The sequence below is a fragment of the Phyllostomus hastatus genome, unplaced genomic scaffold (genome assembly GCF_019186645.2).
Source record: "Phyllostomus hastatus isolate PE091 unplaced genomic scaffold, TTU_PhHast_1.1 phas_contig_86, whole genome shotgun sequence".
In the NCBI taxonomy this organism is placed as follows: domain Eukaryota; kingdom Metazoa; phylum Chordata; class Mammalia; order Chiroptera; family Phyllostomidae; genus Phyllostomus; species Phyllostomus hastatus.
Genome location: NW_025333977.1, coordinates 66,427,608 through 66,447,936, shown reverse-complemented (window position 1 = coordinate 66,447,936; position 20,329 = coordinate 66,427,608). Strand labels below are relative to the sequence as shown.

At 35.1% G+C, this 20,329-nt stretch overlaps 1 pseudogene; it reads right to left on the bottom strand.

Moving 5' to 3' along the window:
• Window positions 1-3,040: 3,040 nt before the first annotated feature.
• Window positions 3,041-5,835, bottom strand: LOC123827403 (annotated as a pseudogene).
• Between the last annotated feature and the right edge of the window lie 14,494 nt (window positions 5,836-20,329).

The following is a 20,329-nucleotide window of genomic DNA, read 5'->3' as shown; positions in this document are numbered from 1 at the left end:
TTATTCTTATCATTATAGCTGACATCAACTCACATTTTATGAAGCTTATATAACTTTTCCAGCTCTCATATGGAAAAAGAACACAAAATTATGAAAAATAATTGATACATGGCTTTGAAAGGTACTTATGCTCGGAGTGATACTTATACTCCATTACTGTCAGGGTAAATACATTTCTAAGTAGAATTATATTACAGGACAATCATAATTGTTCTCTCTGGGTTGCAACTTAATAGATGTAGGGTCAAAAACTCCAACTGGGGAGAATAAAGTACTTGAAAACACAGGACCTGAAGTGGCCTTGGAGAAAATTAACCAAGGTATCACAAAGTTATAGAAAAATTATGGTGATGCTAGAGTTAAAAAATGATTTAGAGTGTATTGGTACCAGGGTCAAAACTGAAGAAGGATGGAAACCAGCTGACAATCAAATGGCCAGACTTGTGGGTAAGACTGGGCTGGCAATCATGATTTTATCATCACTTAAGAAAGGTGAAGGTAACATGTTTATTTAGACAAGCACTGTGAGCTGCAGAGATTGAGAAAGGGGAATTAGAAATTCCTTCTAGGACAATCTCTTTGTGGTCTTTATATATCAGTATGAAGATCTTGATCCTAATTTTAGGACAACCACTAGTCTTGATACCCCTATTATGTTTCATCACAAATAATGAACCAATTTTATATCTTCGAACTTTAATTGGTATTTTCAAAGTTTCAGTCTTTCTCTTAACACCTTTAGAATTTTAACCATGTGCAATTGTTCCATGTCAGAGTTTTCAGTTTTGACTAAATCAATTGACCTTTTAAAATATAAATATATTTTTTAAACTTTGTATTATTACTTTTAAAAATACCAACAACTTACAATAGAATATAACTAAACAAAATAAATTGAAATTAAAGGTTCTCATAATAACAAAGCTTGCTTTGTCTCCATAAAGTATTAATATAACTACCATTATATACTACCATTAATATAACTATTATTATATATAACTATCATTAATATAACTACCATAAAAGGCATGAGAGTATTGACATTATCATTGATTTAAGCAGAAAATTGGTAGATGCTTGAATAACTTTTGTCTTTGTGTTTCAGTGTTATTAAATGCATTTCAATATTATGTACATGTCCTTCCTTCAGAAAACATTTTTGTAATGGGTATCTCTCATTATCAAGCAATATTGATATGATAAAATTTAAACCTATTTATAAAATGGTGTACTTCCTTTCATGTTTGTAGCCCACAGGGCTACGAGAGACATGATAATTATCTATAAGCTAACAAATTAAGTGACATCAAATTATAGATATTACTTCTGATTTTAACTTTCATTAATGCATTTCTCTGAATATATCATTGTCAGGTATAGGGTAAGAAAAATGTGATAATAAAGTCCTACTCTGGCTGTTACATGATGTGATAGTCAAGAAATACTTATTGTTCATCTATTATGTTGCAAGCATTGTTCCAGCATTAGGAATATAGCAAAGAATAAAACTGAAAAATTTTCACCATCTATATAACATGAAAAATTACATTCACTACACAGTTGACTACAAGATATATAAATTATATTATATAATACATATACATGGATATATCAATATAATTATATACATACATAAAAAATAAAAAAAATGATGGATGACACCCCTGATACTGCATAATATCATCACCATATACTGCTATTGTGAAGATCAAGATCTACCACAATTTTGTAGAATCAACAATATTCTGAATATTCTGAACACTATCTCTTACTAGTCTCACATCTAACAATCTTATGTGCTGATTGACATCATTTGCAAAATATTTTTGCCTGTGTGGGATTAGGAATATTTGCCGATTTCTATTGTAATTGCTTCTCTGGAAAGACAGAAAAGTGCTTAAGTCCATATTTTATTTTATTTTATTTTATTATTTTATTTTTATATTTTGTAGTTAAAAGTTTTAATGTAGTTCCCAAATATATAGGACAATCTTCTTATATAAATGTCCCAAAACATATGGACATCATCTGGTTTTATCACTAGTTGGCTAAGGCATAAAGCAGTGAAGTGTGACCAGATCTGCTTGGGGACCTTTTGGTGTCTTCTCACGGCTCAGGCTTGAGCTGCACATGGTCAACCCGAGGTGTAGGGGCCACAGCTGGAGAGACCAGGCCTTCTCCCTCTGCACCCCTCATAAGGGTGGAACTGTGAAATTTCTTCTAAAATCCCTCAGAGCCCTGTACATAGGGACCTTCTCTGCTGGCAAGGGGTACCCAGATGGGCTCTTTGCCCTGCTATAAAGTGGGAGGGGCATGGCACCCATCCTGCGTGTGCTGTGAGAGTTAGCGCAGTGGCCTGTAGTCTGGAACCAGTCCCCTGACCCTCCTCAAAGGCCCCACTAGGGATCCCCTTTGTCTGTCATGGAGGTCTTTGGCCCTGGATGTTCTTGGGCATGGTCGCATCTAGGGCTGGGCAAGAAATGTCCAACAACGGGAAGCAAGTGTGTGTCCAGGTGCCCAATGATGGGGAACCCACATAATGGGGGCAAGCAGGAGGGGAAGGGATGCGGACCTTCCTTGATCTACTGACCTTTTTCTAGTTAAGATGTGTCCAGGTGTAACGCCTACCCTTCAACACCCTTTGATAGCCTGGATGAACCTTGGGTGGGAAAGAAGTAGGTGGTGGCCCTCAGAGCACCCTTAGCTTCCCAGTAAGACCCCAGCACACAAGCTGTGATCAGAGAGATAATGAGGATGCTGGAGCTGTGCCTGCTCAACACACATGAATGAGCTTCTTAATTTAAGAAACCCAAAACAAAGCCTTAGGGGGGAAAATCCGCAAATATACACCCCCAAATTAGAAAGCAGGAAATAAATGGGAGATAAAGAGAGTAGGGCCAGTGTTTACACTCATGGGAACAGACCTGGTAGCCTGGGGCAGGTGGCAGGAACCCACAGGTGTGGCAGCAGCATGAAAGGAGTGAAGAAACCAGGCATTCCAGTCCTATTGAGAAGCCCTGACAAGCCTGAATGTGCCATTTCACTTAAAAAGGAGGATGGAAGAAATGTTTTCACTTTGCTCATCAGCATGATGAGCTCTCCTGTCCCAAGTCACCTTCATACACTTCCCGAGACTGATTCTGAACAGGCATGCAGATCCAGACTGCAACCAACCCAGTGGGGAGTGCAGTTCCCTGTGCTCAAGCCTCAGGTGATAGGGAGAGGCAGGAGGGTGGGTAGACAGACAGACAGAGCAGCAGGCTCCCGGGTGGCCATCTCCTAGTGCTATGTGCTCCTGGCTGGCCCTCTGCTTGTCTTCATCAATGTAGCCTCTTGTGGCCCCCAACGTAGCCAAGATGTTGTCATTGTCACTGTCGTCCTTATGATGGTGCTGCACAAGGCTTAGGGGCAGGTGTTCTGGCCTCCTGTTCCTCCTCCACATGGCTGTGTAGGGCCAGCATGCAGTGGTGCAAGACACATGTAGCTGGCCTGTGTACTTGGAGTTGGCCAAGATCAGGAAGACCTTCATGCCCTGATCCTCAGTATCCATGACTTGGTGCAGATGCTTTTCTCACTGGCATTGTCGATCTGCATCAGGGCTCATAGCTTGGTGTTGAGGATCAGCCTCAGGCTACCCTGGGTTCGAATTTACTAGTGGAGATTGTAATGTCCCCTGGTCAGTTGATGAGGTGTCGGTGTTGTTGAGTCTGAGCAGCCCCCAGCCTCTCTCTCCACCCGTGACTGTGAAGTTTTGTTAAAGACAAACAGCTTACATTGGATTTGTAACATGTTGCTCTCTGCCTCCTCTCCTGATGACTTCCACTTTTTCCAACAAACACTTCTGTACTGTTGCCTTGGTGCAGGCAGTTGCCCATTCGGCCAGGGACTCTTTCTCAGGGCTGGCTTCCTAGGGCTGGGACTTAGATCCCGGCCCACAGCTGAGTTTTCCCTGCTGGCACCTGAAGTGACCTCTTTTAATTTAAGTGGGCTCAATATGCGTTTGATCATGTTCTGGCCAATTGCAAATTTGTTGCTGGCAGCGTTAGCATGGCACTACTGGTCGAGTTCCCTAAACTGAAGAAAAAAATAGTTGGTTGTGGTTGGCATTAGTGAACTAGTGTCCAGCATTCTCCACATTAGCAGCTTCAGTATTCTCATTTATTAACTCTGGCCCTCAAGTTCTGACCAAACACAAGCATTGCTTTGTAACCTGCTCCTTTTGTCTCTGAGTTGCTCGCCTCAGAAGTATTGCTAGACTCATTTTCCTGGGGCCCTTCCTTCTCAATTGCTGGCGCCGAGTCAGGTGGACTTCTCCATGTGGGGTTGTTGGGTGACATCGACGTCGCTCTTCTCATGCATAGTTTACAGGGCCACTGAGCCCCTTTGTGCCGCTTCTCAGGACAGGCTGTGAGAGTACCTGTGACTGTGGAGCACGTAACACTGCAGGGTGAACGCTCTCCGTTGCTGCCCTGTGGGCTTCTGGCTTGGCAGACCCACGCCTGGAGCCTCACCATGGATCAGTGTCTACAGCTTCAACCAGATCTCACTGCCCTTTTCCTGTGGTTCTGAGTCGGAGTTGCCTGCAGATGGCTTGCAGAGGGTTGATGACATGAAAACATTATTTCTCGATACTTACTGTGAAGGTGGGAACTGGGTTGAAGAGGACGTTTTTCGATTGGTAGGAGAGCATAATTTCCACCTTCTGGGTCAGAAACTTTGCCTTCTGGCCTGGAGCCCCAGAGGACCCCTTGATTCACCAGGTCAGCGATGTTATTTCTTTGAGTCCTCTCACAAGGCCTTGCGCTGGTCCTCACTGGCTTTTGGCCAGCAAGTCCTGTACCTGTGCACTTCCCAAGCCACCTCTGAGCCCTTGAGTCCGTGTTTTAATATACTCAAAGCTGATCTTGGAATTTCTTGTTTCCATCTCTCTTTACTACTCAAGATTTCCTGGAATATAAGGCCTTAAGGGTAGGAATTCTCATATTTATATTTTAAGTCATAATATATAGAAAATAAAGCCCTTGCCACACTGTAGATCATTAATAAACTAGTGAAGGAAGGATAGAGATCCTTATAATCTGAGTGAAATGAAAACTTCACTGTGGCCAAATAAACTATTTCAGCTCCTAAATAAACTCTAATTAATACTTTGGAATGTTAGGAACGGATGATATTCAGATTCACTCCCCACCTCAGAGCCTCTGAATTCATGGAGGCATTGCGTTTGAAAACCAAATAGTGCACCACTCAAGGTCAGAGTGTTTCTAAAGCACTTAGTCATCATAACATGCTTTTATTTATAAGTTAAATTTTATAACATGCTTTTAATTTGAGAGAAAAGAAAGAAAGGTAAAGAATATGAATCTTAGGTTCCTAGGACAGACCTGACATAGAAAAATATATGCTCTGGGACTTCTAACACTAGCTCAGTCTTGTTGCTTAATATTCAAGCGTTGGTCAAGAAATTTTGCCTATTTATCCCATGATTTTATGGCTCAGCATATTAACTGAGAATTCTTCACTCCAGTTGAGTCATTTGGTTCTAAAATTTGCTTGTGCTCATTTGACTGTGTTACTGAGATGAAATTCCTCAGTGTAATCTTAGCTGGAAAGTGATGCACTTGCTGATTCTTGCCTCTTATGTCTGTACTAGTTCCTTCGTTCCCACTCCATGTTCTAATGCTTGTCTTTGTTAATCTTCAACACTTTCATGTGGATACTCCTCACCCATACATAAAGAGGCAATGTCCCCCAGGGGCTTGTAGTTGAAGATTGCTGCACAGGCAAAGAAAGGATAAGGTTTTCTGGGTATTCATAGAGGTCTAATTACCTCATGTCACCTACCTCTGTGACTAAATATCAATGAGTGTGGTTTTTATTAGATTCTGATCTTGATGTTTTGCTGGAGTTTGGAATGATATTTGACGTTAACTAACAGTTGACTTCAGGATGTGTTTGCTGCCTAATCCCATCCTCAGAGACATCCTTTGTAGATATGATTGCTGACATTTACAGCAATTTTTGAATGCTTATAATGTCAGTTAAAAGAATTTAACATTATACCCTGACTACTGAGAATAAGTTTTTTTAGGGTTTTCTTTTCTGTAGATCATGCACACAAAGTTTTAATATCTTCCAATTTATTATTCTCCTTAAAAAACACAAAAATTTTCTTGTTTCTACGGAAAAATAAAAGACATATGAAGAATACATACTTTGGGTGAGTGATGTCTTTTACCCATCTTATTTAAAATGTATTTTTTGCTTAAATTTTTCTTTCATCCTCTGTAAGTTCTTTGTAAATTCTGAGCTTGTACACAATATTATATATGTTTATATATAAAACATTATGTTTTGTTTAATATATATAACATATTAGATATAAATATTTACATATTTATAAGTTAATTTATATAAATATATAAAATATATATACTTTTTATTTTCTTAAGTTGTTTATTCTTTCCTCCATGGAAAGAAAATGGATAGAAGAAATGTAAATAACTGTGGTTGCACGTAAAGTAAACCTAATATTTACATACAATTTGAGGAACTTCTTAGTATTTAGAAGAGAGAATCCATGTGGCAGAACATGAAGCGATTAGACAGGGAAGAAAGGATTTTGAGTTAAAAAAATAGGTGTGAGCTCTAGGGATCAAAAGTGCAATATGGTGTGATGGAAATTAGATATAGTTCCAAGTTCAGTAATTATGAATAATGACAAAAATAATGGTATGAACTGACAGACTTATAGACAGTTTTGTGCAGATAAGGCAGAAGCACTGTTTGGCTAATATATTGGGAGACTAATAGGCTCAAAGTTTCAGTTGCATGCTAGTCTTTATAAAGTTATTTGTTTTGTACTGGGTTCTCTCTGTAGCACCTAATTTGGAGGGTAGGAAGTAGTGGGAACTCCAGAATTTCTGTATAAGATAAGATTATATGTGTTTATATGGTTGTGGAAGATAGGGCACTGGTATTGAAGCTGTATTTACATGATAATCTTGTTATTTTTACTTGTATTCTACATGTGTTTGCATTCTGGTTTGTGTTTGGAGGTTCTTTTGAGGCTTATGGCAAAAGCTAAGTCCTCTGTAAGTTAGCTTTTTTTTTTAAAAGAACTTTACATTTTATTTTTCAATTACAGTTTACCTTCAATATTATTCTGCATTAGTTTCAGGTGTACAGCATAGTGCTCCTATAATCATACTTTATAAGCTGCTCACCCTGATATTTCCACTATCCACCTGGTGCCATACATAGTTATTACAATATTATTGACTATATTCCCTATGCCGTACTTTATGACTACCTTTGTGACTAAATATCTGTCATATGACTGTTTTGTAACTACCAATTTGTATTTAATTCCTTCTCCTTTTTCACTCAGTTCCCTCCCCCCATTTCCTCTGGCAACCATCAGTCTATTGTCTGTATCTATGAGTCTGTTCCAATTTTGTGTGTTCATTTATTAGTAAGTTAGCCTTTTTGTTGTTAACTCTGCTGAGCCACTTGGTCAGTCAATGAGGGAAGCTTCCTGCCAACTAAATATAATCTCTAGCCTAGTTCTAGTTGCAATAAATTAAACACTCCTACCTCTGCAGTTCAAATATGAACAAATTTCATTTACCATGGTTTAGTTAACTAACCCTAGCCCCCTAAAAACATGGTTCAAATTTCAGTTACAGCAGTATATTGACTAAGTAACCACATACAGTATATACTTGGCTGCTACCTCTTACCTCCACAAATATCTGTAAATAATAGATGCACGTCATTATCAGTGACCAATCCTGTCACTTCTTTCATGGTCTGTCAGTGATTGGTCACTGTGAGTTTGTTATCCAGTTCACACACATAAAGCAAAGCTATCGTAATGTTACTTCTTTGTTTCCTCTGTTAAACTCCTGTGACATTTTATAAAGGTAGATAATCAAAACAGGGACTTGGCCAACAAAGATGAAAATGCAGCAAAGAAACAAAAAGTGATAATGCTGGGGAAAAAAATGGAATCTAGGGTAAATAGAATTCTAGAACAGCTTGAAGAACTCTGAAGGAATTTAGCAAAGGAAAATTTATGCATGTAAATGAGAAAAGTGGTTACGATAAAATGGATGAAGATATCTCAGAGGCAGTGATGCTGGCAATAGCTTCACATTAGAGAAATGGAAAGGATAAAATATTGGAAGCAGATTAAAACTTGAAAGGGCGTATTGAGGCAGAAAAGCTAGCATAAGGAACAGGGGCCTGGGACTGCACCCCCTCCCTCCCCTTCTAGGCTAGAACATTACTAGAGGGAACTGGTGGCTGGACACCTGTTTCCTATTGCCCCCTCCCCATTTCTTGGGCTAAGAAACAGTTGAGACAAATAAAAACCACTCTCAGCCAGAGGTGGCAGCAATGTTGACCTACATCATAACTTTGAAGACATGTCCTGAGAAAACCAAATAATGAGCGAGCATCCAGAGAAGAGGGACTGAGAGGAACTGAACCAATCACTCACACCCAAGCATCAGAGACCAAAAATCACTCCCGTTCCATCCCTTGCCCATAGGTGATAAGAACCTCCATCCAGACCCCCTCAAGATGACTTGCTCTCTGAGTTCACCCTCACTTCCTTCTTGAGTGTGTACTTTCACTTCAATAAATCAGCTTGCTTTGCTGAATCAATGTCCTGATCTTGAATTCTTTATTGTGCAATGACAATAACCTGGACACGGCCACTGTGTTGAAGCCTACTGTGGCTTCCAGATGAGCCCCATGGAATCAGTATGACAAGGTATAGGAAAGATACTTACTCCACATAGTACAATAAGAAGACAAGCACTATGAAAGCTACTCCTGACATGTATTTTACAAAGAAATAAATCACTTTAATTCCTAATGTTTCTAATGTTTTAAATTAGAGTGTACAAAAATTAATACTGGTTTTATAACTTTTTATTTTTATATATTTATACTTAAGAGAATTTTTAATGTTTTGACAAATATTTTTGAAGGTCATGGAATTATGTATTATAATTTTTTTCCTGTTTTAGTGAGATTATTTTATGTGGTTCACCTAGTACAGTCATTTCTATGGCACTGCACAATTACATACAGTGAGATTTGCCTATTCTTTTTAAAATGTATACATATTGTCTAATATCAAGTTTACAGTATACTACAAGTTAAAGCTTTTGCTTCCAAATCAAACATTAATAGCTAGTGTTAATGAGTTGGAGATTGACAGATAAATATCTAGAAAAAAGCTATTAGAAACAACCTTATGTATTACAAGTAGTGGAACAAATTACTATGCTTTACCTTGGAGAACGCATTAAACAAAACATAATTATGTTCTTTTTCTCCCTATTTCCCAACATAATTTGGTTAAATAATTTACTTTTATGAATAAATTGAAAACACTGATTATCTGTCATAAGCTAGGGCAGCAAATGCATGTACCTGACAATATTTTTTCATTTGTATTGTAATACAAGCTCTAGTGTCAAAATATAATTGGAGGATGAGTATAAAAGATAGCAACATTTTTTGCCCTTTGAAAATTATCCTATTCTACTTTTACTAATACCACTATTATCTATGCCATTGGTGTAGCTATTCTCTCTCTTTTTGAAATGGTAGATAATTCTATTTTTGTTTCTCTCTGTATATGATTCTTGTAGGAAACAAAAACATTTCACCAAGAAAAAAAATCCAAACAGAGAAAAATCAAAGAAATACTCCTTTGCAAACACGTACCTGATTTTGTTCATTCTTTTCCTAAGTTTCAGTTTGGGTAGCAAATGAAGGAAGACTTTCTGATTCTGAAACTTTCTTTGCTATGAAACCCTGGGCCCCTTTCTATGCAAAAGTAAATGATTGAGATTAGGACTTCTGAATCTTATTCCATGCTCTTAGGTGTGCATGAAATGTCACTTTATTTCCTTAATAACTTATTAAATCTGATTGAGTCCTATCCTACTGGGCATGGGATACCTATCACATAAAATACAGAATACCTCCTTAAATTTTGAATTTCACCTAAACAACAAATTTCTAGTTATATATGCCTTATTAATTATTTGAAGCATACTTATACAAAGGCTTCAGGTTTCTTTTCACCAAACACTTAGATTATTTGAGTAAAACAGATTTGTACATTTTGTCATCAACTTATTCTGATCAGCTTGCCCATTTGAAAAAACAAACATACAAACTGTAGTGACTTGAGATGAATTAAACATATGGTATTTCTCTCTCTCACTGTATGTATATGTGTATATATACAACATATTATATTCTATAAATAAAAGCTAAAAGTATAATTTTAAAGCAAGAAACACTTTTGAATATTTTTAATCTTATTAACATTTTAAATACTATTCCATTTTATTAATAACTCATCCTAAAACTATGAATGATGTTACTTAAAAATAATATTGTTGAAACCTTTTTAAGTGCTCTAAAATTTAAATTAAGTTTAAATGCATTATTTAACCATACCTACTTTAAAAAAGATTTTAAATATAGTTTTATCATACCATGTCCATGGAATGGGATTTATTATAGACCACAAAAACCATAGTAAAAGAACATAAAGCAAAATTGTGTGTTTGTCCTTTCTTTTTATCTCTGCCTTTACATTTCCTCAAATTTTGTCCCACCTCATGTAAAGGTTCCACTTTTCAAAATAGTCTAAGTGAGAAGGAGGCAAACTCAAAATTCCTTTATTTATGTCCCACCATCTTGAAGACCATCGGGGTATTTAAAAAGAAGATAGATATATTCAATAAAAGCACCTAGATCTTGGTTTTAAACAACATTCTTTAATAAAAGGAGCTACAGATTCTTTCAGGGCTGATACCAAGTCTAGAGCAAGAAAAACATAAGAACTTGGAGTTCCTTGGCCTGTAAGTATGGAAGTGCTTAACCAAAAATGGGTATCTGTTGATAGAACACAGTAGCTGACCACAGGGATCTCCTAATAATCAAAGTTAGAACAATTTGAGCAAAAAAATCCAACTGTATACAGTAGTAAATGGAAAGATAAGGTGGGTATACAGATAAAATGTATATGTATCAAAAAACAAACCATAATATAAGTAGGAAAGTACATTGCCTTTTACTCTTAAAATATAGTATACAAAATTTAAGCATTTCACATATATCTATAATCTTTTAGCAATCTAGGTAGTAGGCTAAAGGATATAGTCATAATTTCTGTTTGTCCATCATATTATAATCTGTGAGATAAAGGGGTAAAAAGTTTGGGGAATAGGATCAAGGTAGAAATGATAGCATTTCTAGGAGGAAATAGCATTTCTCTGTATCATTTTGTGTAGCTTTGATTCTTAAAACTACAGTAATGTGTCTCATAACTCTCTTCCTTTCCCTAAGTAAACAAGCAATTACAACCAACCAGAATGCTGAGGGAACAAAAAAGTATATGTAAACTAAAAACCAAACCTAACTAAATTAAAAATTAAAAACAATATTGAAGTTAGTGTGGAAGAAAATAAATTATTAACTTTAAAAAACAGTACCTTGTATGGAAGCTTAAATGTAAAAAGAACTACACACAAAGGCTGTAATGCAGTTATTAAATATATTTCTCACAGAGATATATAGATAGGTAGGTAGACAGGAAAAGAGATATAGATGTGCACTTATGCATAGATTAGTATACATGCATACATTTCCTGGCTGAGTTCATTGCGAAGGCATAGAAGCAATGGCATCCCAGTAACAATAATTTCACCTAGCACCCAGATTTTGGTTGTAAGCACCATTCTTCAGTAAAAGGAGCCACAGAGTCTTTCTTTAAGTATATTTTATTGATTATGCTATTACAGTTGTCCCATTTTCTCCCCCTTTCCCCCTACACCCTGTATCCCCACTCACTCCAGCATCTCCACCTCTTATTTCACATTCATGTGTTGTATGTATAAGTTCCTTTGCCTCTCCATTTCCTATACTATTCTTAACCTCCCCCTGTCTATTTTGTGCTTACCAGTTATGCTTCTTATTCCCTATACTCGCCCTCATTCTGCCTGCTCCCCCTACCCACTGATAACCCACCATGTAATCTTTATTTTTGTGAATCTGTTCCTGTTCTAGTTGTTTGCTTAGTTTGTTTTTTGTTTTTGTTTTGTTTTTTTTAGGTGTGGTTGTTGATAGTTGTGAATTTGTTTTGATTTTACTGTTCGTATTTTTAATCTTCTTCTTCTTAGATAAGTCTCTTTAACATTTCATGTAATTAGGGCTTGGTGATGATGAATTTCTTTACTGAATATTTTCCTTTGTTCCACTTTGTGTAGCTTTCATTTATTCCTTTATTTTGTGACCCTACTCAATCATTTCTGTGAGCATTCTGATTACCAGTGTTTTGAACTCTGCATCTGATTTTTGGCTATCTCCTCGTCACTTAATTTTGATCTGTTCTTTCATGTGGGCCATTTTTTTTTGTCTTCGTGCATCTGTTATGTTGTAAGGGGCAGAGCCTTAGGTATTTTCCATGGTTGGGGAATGTACTTTGCAGTCTTGCGGTGCTTTCTGTTCATAGAGGAGTCGGAGAGGGAACAATGCTTCTTGCTAGCTTCCTCAGCTCTCACCCTACTTTCTGTCCCTTACCTCACTTCCCACAAGCAGATTGTGTCCTGTCAGGTGCTGATTCCTGGGTGGTTGGGCTTTTGTATGTCTAGGATCCCATGGGCCTCCCCAAACTGACTCCCCTTTGAGACTGGGAGTTTCCCCCCACCCGCCACACCCTCCACAAGTTTTACAGCCACAGGTTTTGAGGCTTTACTTTTCTATGAAAGAGCCCTGGGTTGTATAGTTTGTTTCTCACCCCAGTTGTTCCTAATGGTTATTCACACTCGAATGTGGGACTGCCGAGTCCACCCCCGACACCTGGCCTGCTCTAGTCCATCATCCACTGACTTGTTGCACATACGCTTCCCCTGGCTTCCGCTCTCCATCTCTCCTACCAGTCTAGATGAATATTTCTTCTTTAACTCCTTGGTTGTTGGACTTCATACAGTTTGATTTTCTGGAAGTTCTGTTTTTGTGTGTGTGTGTTTAAATTGGTTGTTATCATTCTTTTGATTGTGTGAGGAAGTGAAGAGTATCTACTTGAGCCTCCACTTTGGCTGGAACTCAGATTGGTTAAGAACTGATTGATTCCAGGGTTGGAGCAAAAAATACATAACAGAAATATAATCGTATCTTGGCCAGAAACTATGGAAGTGCTCAATAAAAGGTGGGCATCTGTTAATAGAACACAATTGCCAACCACTAAGAACTCTTAATAGTCAAAAGTGAAACAGTTTGAGCAATAAAATTAATAATGATGACATTTTATTTTAACTCATAAAATAAAATGAGTATATAAGTATGTTCATAAAATATAATGAATATACATTACTAATAATGATACCAATAAATAATCAAATAAATAAGTGAACTGGATGTCTTGGCCATCCAATTGTTTTTTTTTTCTTTTCCTTTGAGAGAGAAACTTTACTGATTATTGTATCCAATGGCCACATTTGAGTGGAACAGTAAATATGTCTCAGAATAACATGGTATAGAGTGTGGAATTTTTAGTGTCTAATATATGACTAAAATGTCTAGTTATATATTCTTTGCCATGGAATATTTTACTTGAAGCATAAAAGCACATATACTATATAAGTAGCTCCAGAAAAAAATTATGTATTGTCATTTAATCAAAGAAACATATGACACCTGTATTTCCAGAAGTATCCAATATAATTCTATAAATCATGCACATGGCATGATATGAATATTGCTTTGCTAAGGGACACTGTAATTCAGGCAGCTGCCACTAGATGGGAGGACATAAATGGGCATATAGATCAAGTATCAAGCATTATTTAATGTTTTTCTTAATGAAACCTAAGCTACTATAAATTTTTTAACAAAAAATGAATTCAATTTCATAATAATAAGCTTTAGTAAACATTACCATTTGAACCCAGAATTTGAGACAAATAAATACTTTTTAAAAATCAATATAACTTTTATATTCATCTGCTTTTGCCATAAGCATCAGAGCCAGGTCAAAAGCAAATATATTTTCAACTATTATACAGAGTCAGAAGAAACTGAAGACAATTTTAGGTTCACTCTAGGAACTTAGATCTCAATAAACACTTTAAATCTTACTTTTTAAAAATCAATATAACTTTTATATTCATCTGCTTTTGCCATAAGCATCAGAGCCAGGTCAAAAGCAAATATATTTTCAACTATTATACAGAGTCAGAAGAAACTGAAGACAATTTTAGGTTCACTCTAGGAACTTAGATCTCAATAAACACTTTAAATCTCTGCTGCATTTTCCGGGTTCTGTTTTTGGAAAATCTCAGGCCACTTTGGTTATTTGAGGATTAGAAATGTTCATACTTTGGGTTTTGTTACATCCCTTACATTTCATTACATTAGCCATTCTAAATTTATTTTGTTGGTCTTATTTATCAGTTTCTTAAAAGCTTCATGACAGATTGCTTGTTACACATCAATATTCATTCTTACATTTTTCCATAGTAACAACTGTAACTGGCCTCATGGTTGGCCAAATTAAACACTACATTTTTCAGCTTCCATGCATTTGGATGTGGACATTTTATCAAGTTCTGACCAGCAGAAATGAACAAAAGTGCTTTAAACCTCTAGCTGGTATTTTTCTTAAAAGGAATTAGCATATGTTTCTTAATTCTATTCTGCATTCTCTGTGGTTTGTAAGGAATTAAAAAAAAAAGGAATTGCTTATTTGGACCCAGACATGGAAGTCACATATTGAGAATGAGTGTGCCACTCTACCATGCCTTAGCCACTTACTGCTATATTGTAGATAACAAGGAAGAAATAAACTACTTAATTGAATTGACTAGTATGTCACCTCTGTTTAAAGCAGTATAACCAATATCCCAGTATATGTATCAAATGTTTAACTGTGATTTTATTTCAGCACTTGCATAGAACCTCATGTGCATAATTTCTAGGAATACATGGGACACGAAATACACAGAAGAAATTATCTTTAGTATATGCCATATTTTCTTATCTTGCTATTGGTCTAAAGATAGTTAAATTGATCAGTTGATTAAATATTGCCAACTTTATAGCAACTGCCATTTTGAATAGCTTCTTAGGGTTTTGCAATTCCCTCTTCTTTCCTTGATAAACACTCAGGGTGCCTCTGTCAGCCACATCTGTGTTAATGTGACCTAGCCCCTCCAAGTTACAACAGAATGACAGCAGAGAATTTCTGTCATGATGTCCTTCAGTCTTTTTCCTGCTAATTTGGAATTTTGAATAGAGTATCTGAAACAAGGAGGTGTTGAAACATGGTTTGTGCAATATTTGCTGGAACTGGCAAGGTAATTCTGTCACATCTTGCTAAATTTCTTGGTTTCAATAACTTATAACCAAATTAAAATGAAGATTTTCAAGATCTAATTCTATGGCTTCTGCTGCTTATGAAATCCTGGCTTTCTGGATGATGGGTGTTCTCTCTAACAATGATGATCTACCCTTCACATACCCTCAGATTCCATCCCTAAGGGGGAAAAGCTGTACAAACAAGGACCCAACTATGTTTACATTCCTCTGCATTCCTTCATCATAAAGGAGATTGTTACTGTTGTTCTTTCTTTGTCCCTTGCTCCACTTTTAGGTGTCTTTATTTTATTCACCTTACATGATATAAAAAATATAGAAATTAAAATTTTATTGAAAATAGGCATGAGAAAATGGATATTTTCAATTTCTAGAATAATAGTTTCATGCCATCAAAGATAACATGTTTTTAATCTTAACCTATATTATCACTTATGTGTAAGAGAACACATGTGAAGAAACATAAACCCAAATATATTCACCATAAGTGACTAATTTTTTTTAAAACGGGACTCAAATGCCTGGCAAATAAATGGGACTAGTTTAAATGTTGTTTATGTAACACAACAATAGGGAAGATATTTTGTGATTTTTTTTTTGTAAAAATGTCGTTCATAATTTGTTTGTAATTTTTATTCCAATTACAGTATCACTTAAGTTTTTAGCATCATTATAAGGTACGTGTATATGAAAAGGAGTGTGTGTGAAAAGATTCCAAAGCCATAATCACTAATGAACATTAGCCAGAGCTACCTCATGCTATCTTACATAAAAACTGTGCTTTCTTTTCCACAATGTTTAATGTTTCACATATAAAATATATTAACATTTTAATTAGCTGCTACTTTAACTTTAGTTCTGAATATGTGTATACTTTATTCCATGGTAATAGTGGTATAAATGATCAGAATAATAACTATATTTGAGTTGGTCACTATACTTCTGGATTCTTATTTTGTATAAATTATTAAAAACATAAATATTAGATAAGTAGTATTGGAGTTTACATATATTATTTCATCTAATTCTCATAATTCTTAAGTGATTTTTTAAAAGCAAAGGAAACTTTTCTAAAAGAAGGGGGAACTAGAGTTTAGAAAGTTTAAGTAACTTAATCAGAGCCACACAATTAGGAAATGGCTGAGTCAGGATTGAAATACAAGTTTTTCCTGCTCCAGTGAGTGCAGGCTAGATGAAGTGACAGCCCAGAGAATTTTAGAGTGCCATATTTCTCTAGCTTCCATATGGAGTTTAGAAGAACATTTACTTTCTATTATTTACCTTTTTTACTCAGTGCACAGTAAAATACCTGGTACTTTATCTGCTCAGCAAATATGTGTTAAAAGAATGTATGCAAGTAAACTTGAATGCAGATTGAATGAATAATTATATTTGTGCTTAAATCAGAATGGGTATTCTTTTCAGATTATGAAGTATTTCTTATATTGTTAAACATTTTGTAATATTTTGAGTAGACCCTGCTAAATCCACTTATCATAGTTAAAGCATTTCTACTACAGGAACCGTAATAAGACTTGCCAAAGTCACTATAAAACTAACTAATGTTTTGTGATCTAGATTCTGAGAGCTAATAAAACTGCAAAATAGTCAACACTTTATGTATGAATTCTATTGAGTGTGAAATGTAAACATGGCTTATGATTGTTAAATTTCTATCAATTACACAGAATAAAAAAAACTAAATGCAAGGATCAATTCAAGATTATTTCATGATATTGGTACAGATAAAATGCTTATTCTCATAAAATAAAATCAGATACATTCCCAGTTACTATAACAAGAGAAAGTAACAAAGTAGTGTGAATATTTTATATTTAGATAAGCAGTCTAAATTTATGAAGTTATACACATTTTTAATGATTAAAAACATTTATTTGAAAAACTATCTTTCTCAAATTTATCTTAGTGGCTACCAAGCTTCTCAACTACCTAAGACTATAAAAATTGTACTTATAAATTGCACTAGGTAAATATAGTAGGCTTTGTATTTTAACTGTATGAATGCCACAAAAATGTCACTAAAATGCCCCTTATTGGAATACTTTAATAAATACATAGCAGATGCTTCCAAAGCCACCAGCCCTAGAGAATTATAGATATGGTCTGCCCTCTACCTTTCATGTTTGCTGCTGTCAATATTGGTGCTTGATTTTAATCAAATTCATACCACTGTGTTCCAGCAGTTTCAATTCTGCTCAGTGTCAATATTTCTGTAGATAACTTGTTTTCCCTTTGTGTTAAACATAAAATGGGCATCATAACTATTCATCTTTCTTTCCCTGTTTACCAGATCTCTTAGATCAGTCCAGGATTTTTACCACACCTATTTTTCCTGTGAATAAAACCATTGTCATAACTCAATTTACATAGAAGTTTGTGTATACTATAGAGCAACATATGTTTTAAAAACATAAGCATGGAATAAATTGTATATAATAAGGTAGATTCAGATATAGTTCTTCTTTATTGTCTGATACTATAGCTGTGATCAAACTCCATTCATTAATATTAATATTGACTATTAGTATTAATATCCAACATTTCTATATCAATATCTATATGTTTACCTATCATCTGTCTATATCTTTGAGTTTTCCTAAACACTCTTTCTTTGATGGAGTCTGAATTTTATGGCTCTTTTAGCTACATTCCAATGTTATACTAAAACAAGGCATCTCTTTAGAGTTCATTGTTTCTTTTTGTTTATAAAATCAATTTATTAATTTTCACATGGTTGTCTCTGAAAATTATTATGCCTATATATTTTATAGCCTAACATAGATATATGAAAAAGTAGACTTGGTAAAGCAGGTAGAAAAATAGCTGAAATAAATTGAATTTAAAGTACTTAATAAGCCATTTGAAATTATACATCTTTAAGATTTGACATTTAATATCTATCATTAGATAAAACTTCCAAATCATAGAAAATATCATTGTTTCTATCAGAGAAGGAATTCAGCTGATGTGTTTTCATTGTACAACTGATTTGTACAAGCTACCTGGTTGTCTACAGTTAATTACTGGTGTGAGGTAAATGTGTCCACAAAGAGTTTTTCTGGCCTAGATTATCTCATAGAGCACATCAGGTACACAGCACAGTGTTTTTATGCTTATGATTTACTATATATTGAAATTCTCCTGCTGCTTTTATGTAAACCCTCTTGAAATAAAGTTTCTTTTATTATTGTCGCACAAATATAAACAATGATATTCACTGTTGTGTTATCTTTGTTAAGGTATTGAAAGTTTCTTTTCAAAGTTAAGATAGATCATAACCATGAGCTTAACATCAAAGAATATTTTGCTTATGATATTAATTTGAAGAAAATCTAAAGTAAGAGAATGACTATTGTAACAAAAAATTTTTAAACAAGGCACAAAAGTTTACTTTATAATAATAGGAAAGGAAAGGAGTCTAGGCTGAATTGAGAGAAAAAGCCTTCACAGAAGATTTGCCTAAGTTTTAAGTCAAAAGCAAAGGGGATGGAGAGAAAAAACAAGAGAGTTACATCTAAAAATATAACATATACACTTATCTTCATCTTGCAAAAATATGACCATGAATATCACAAAGTAACCCAGCATGTGGCTGTGATATCAAGAGTTTACCGGTGTTGATGGATAAAGAATTCTGGTACGGTTACAGTTTCAGTATCAATACAAGAAAGCACATGTAGTCCATCATCATAGACTGTGGTAAAGGCTGAATTATGTAGGTCTTGTTACACACACACACACACACACACACACACACACATTCATTTATGTAAGTGTATATAAGGAACACTATTAATTTATTAACCACTGAATTCATGTTATTCTTGTTAAATTAAAGAGTTTTTTCAACAAATAGTTATTGAGTGTTAGCTATATTCTAAGTCTGTTCTACCCTCATGGTGCTTATGTTTTAGTGGGAGATGAGTTAATACTCAAGCACAAAGATGCACATGTTTATTTCAATGCTTTAATGGAAATTTAAAGACAATGAATTGAAGAGTTAGGTTTCTTCTAATTTCCTGTTTTCTCTCTGTTAAAGCAAAAGGAAACATATACATGAACAAAGGCTGGGTATTTTTGTATCAATGCATGAACTCCCTCTTTTTTTGGATTTCCACTAATTTGATATGCTTTCATCTTTGAGTATTAGAAGAGTTTAAATAATTGTGACTTATTTCAGTTCACTGGATTCACCTAATTTAGAAAGATGTAGTTGTGCAAATCTGGCTACTTATTCTCTAGGTTTTAGAGAGGGATTCTTTCTTTTTTTCTCATTTGCTTTCCTTTTCCTTACACTGCTTTTTCTTTCACTCATATAATGTTGCCATGTATGCAGTAAGGGATGTGGGCCTGGAGGGAAAAGGCAGGTAATCTTAATTATGTTTAAACTTGGAAAAAGATGTCACACACATATTCTAAGGAAGAATACCAGTGACATGGGGAAAAGAATATCCTCACTAGTCAATGCTCTGTTACCATATGGGCATATGTTCTTCCACCTGAAGTCTCTGGTGGTGGTAGATGTCTGGACTAATTGAGTGTCCTGGGTATCCTAGATACCAAATATTTTCTCAATTCCAGATATTTGACAAACAAAAAATGTAACAACACATTATATGGTATTCAATATTTTTTTAAAAAATTAGATTGCCTTAGCGAATTGGATAGTCTTACATCTTTCAGCTTAATAGAGAACATATTTTTCTTATTAAAAATGTTATATTTGCCCTTGTAGAAAGTATAAAAACTACTACTAAACAAACAAATGTAACATAATGCTACCACTAAATATTCAATCTTGGTTTAATTTTAGCAAACAGCCATATTCATTTCATTGTCTCTTCACCAGGTTGAGTTGGCATGTTATCAGATTGCTTTATGATACTCTGTAAGAAAAACC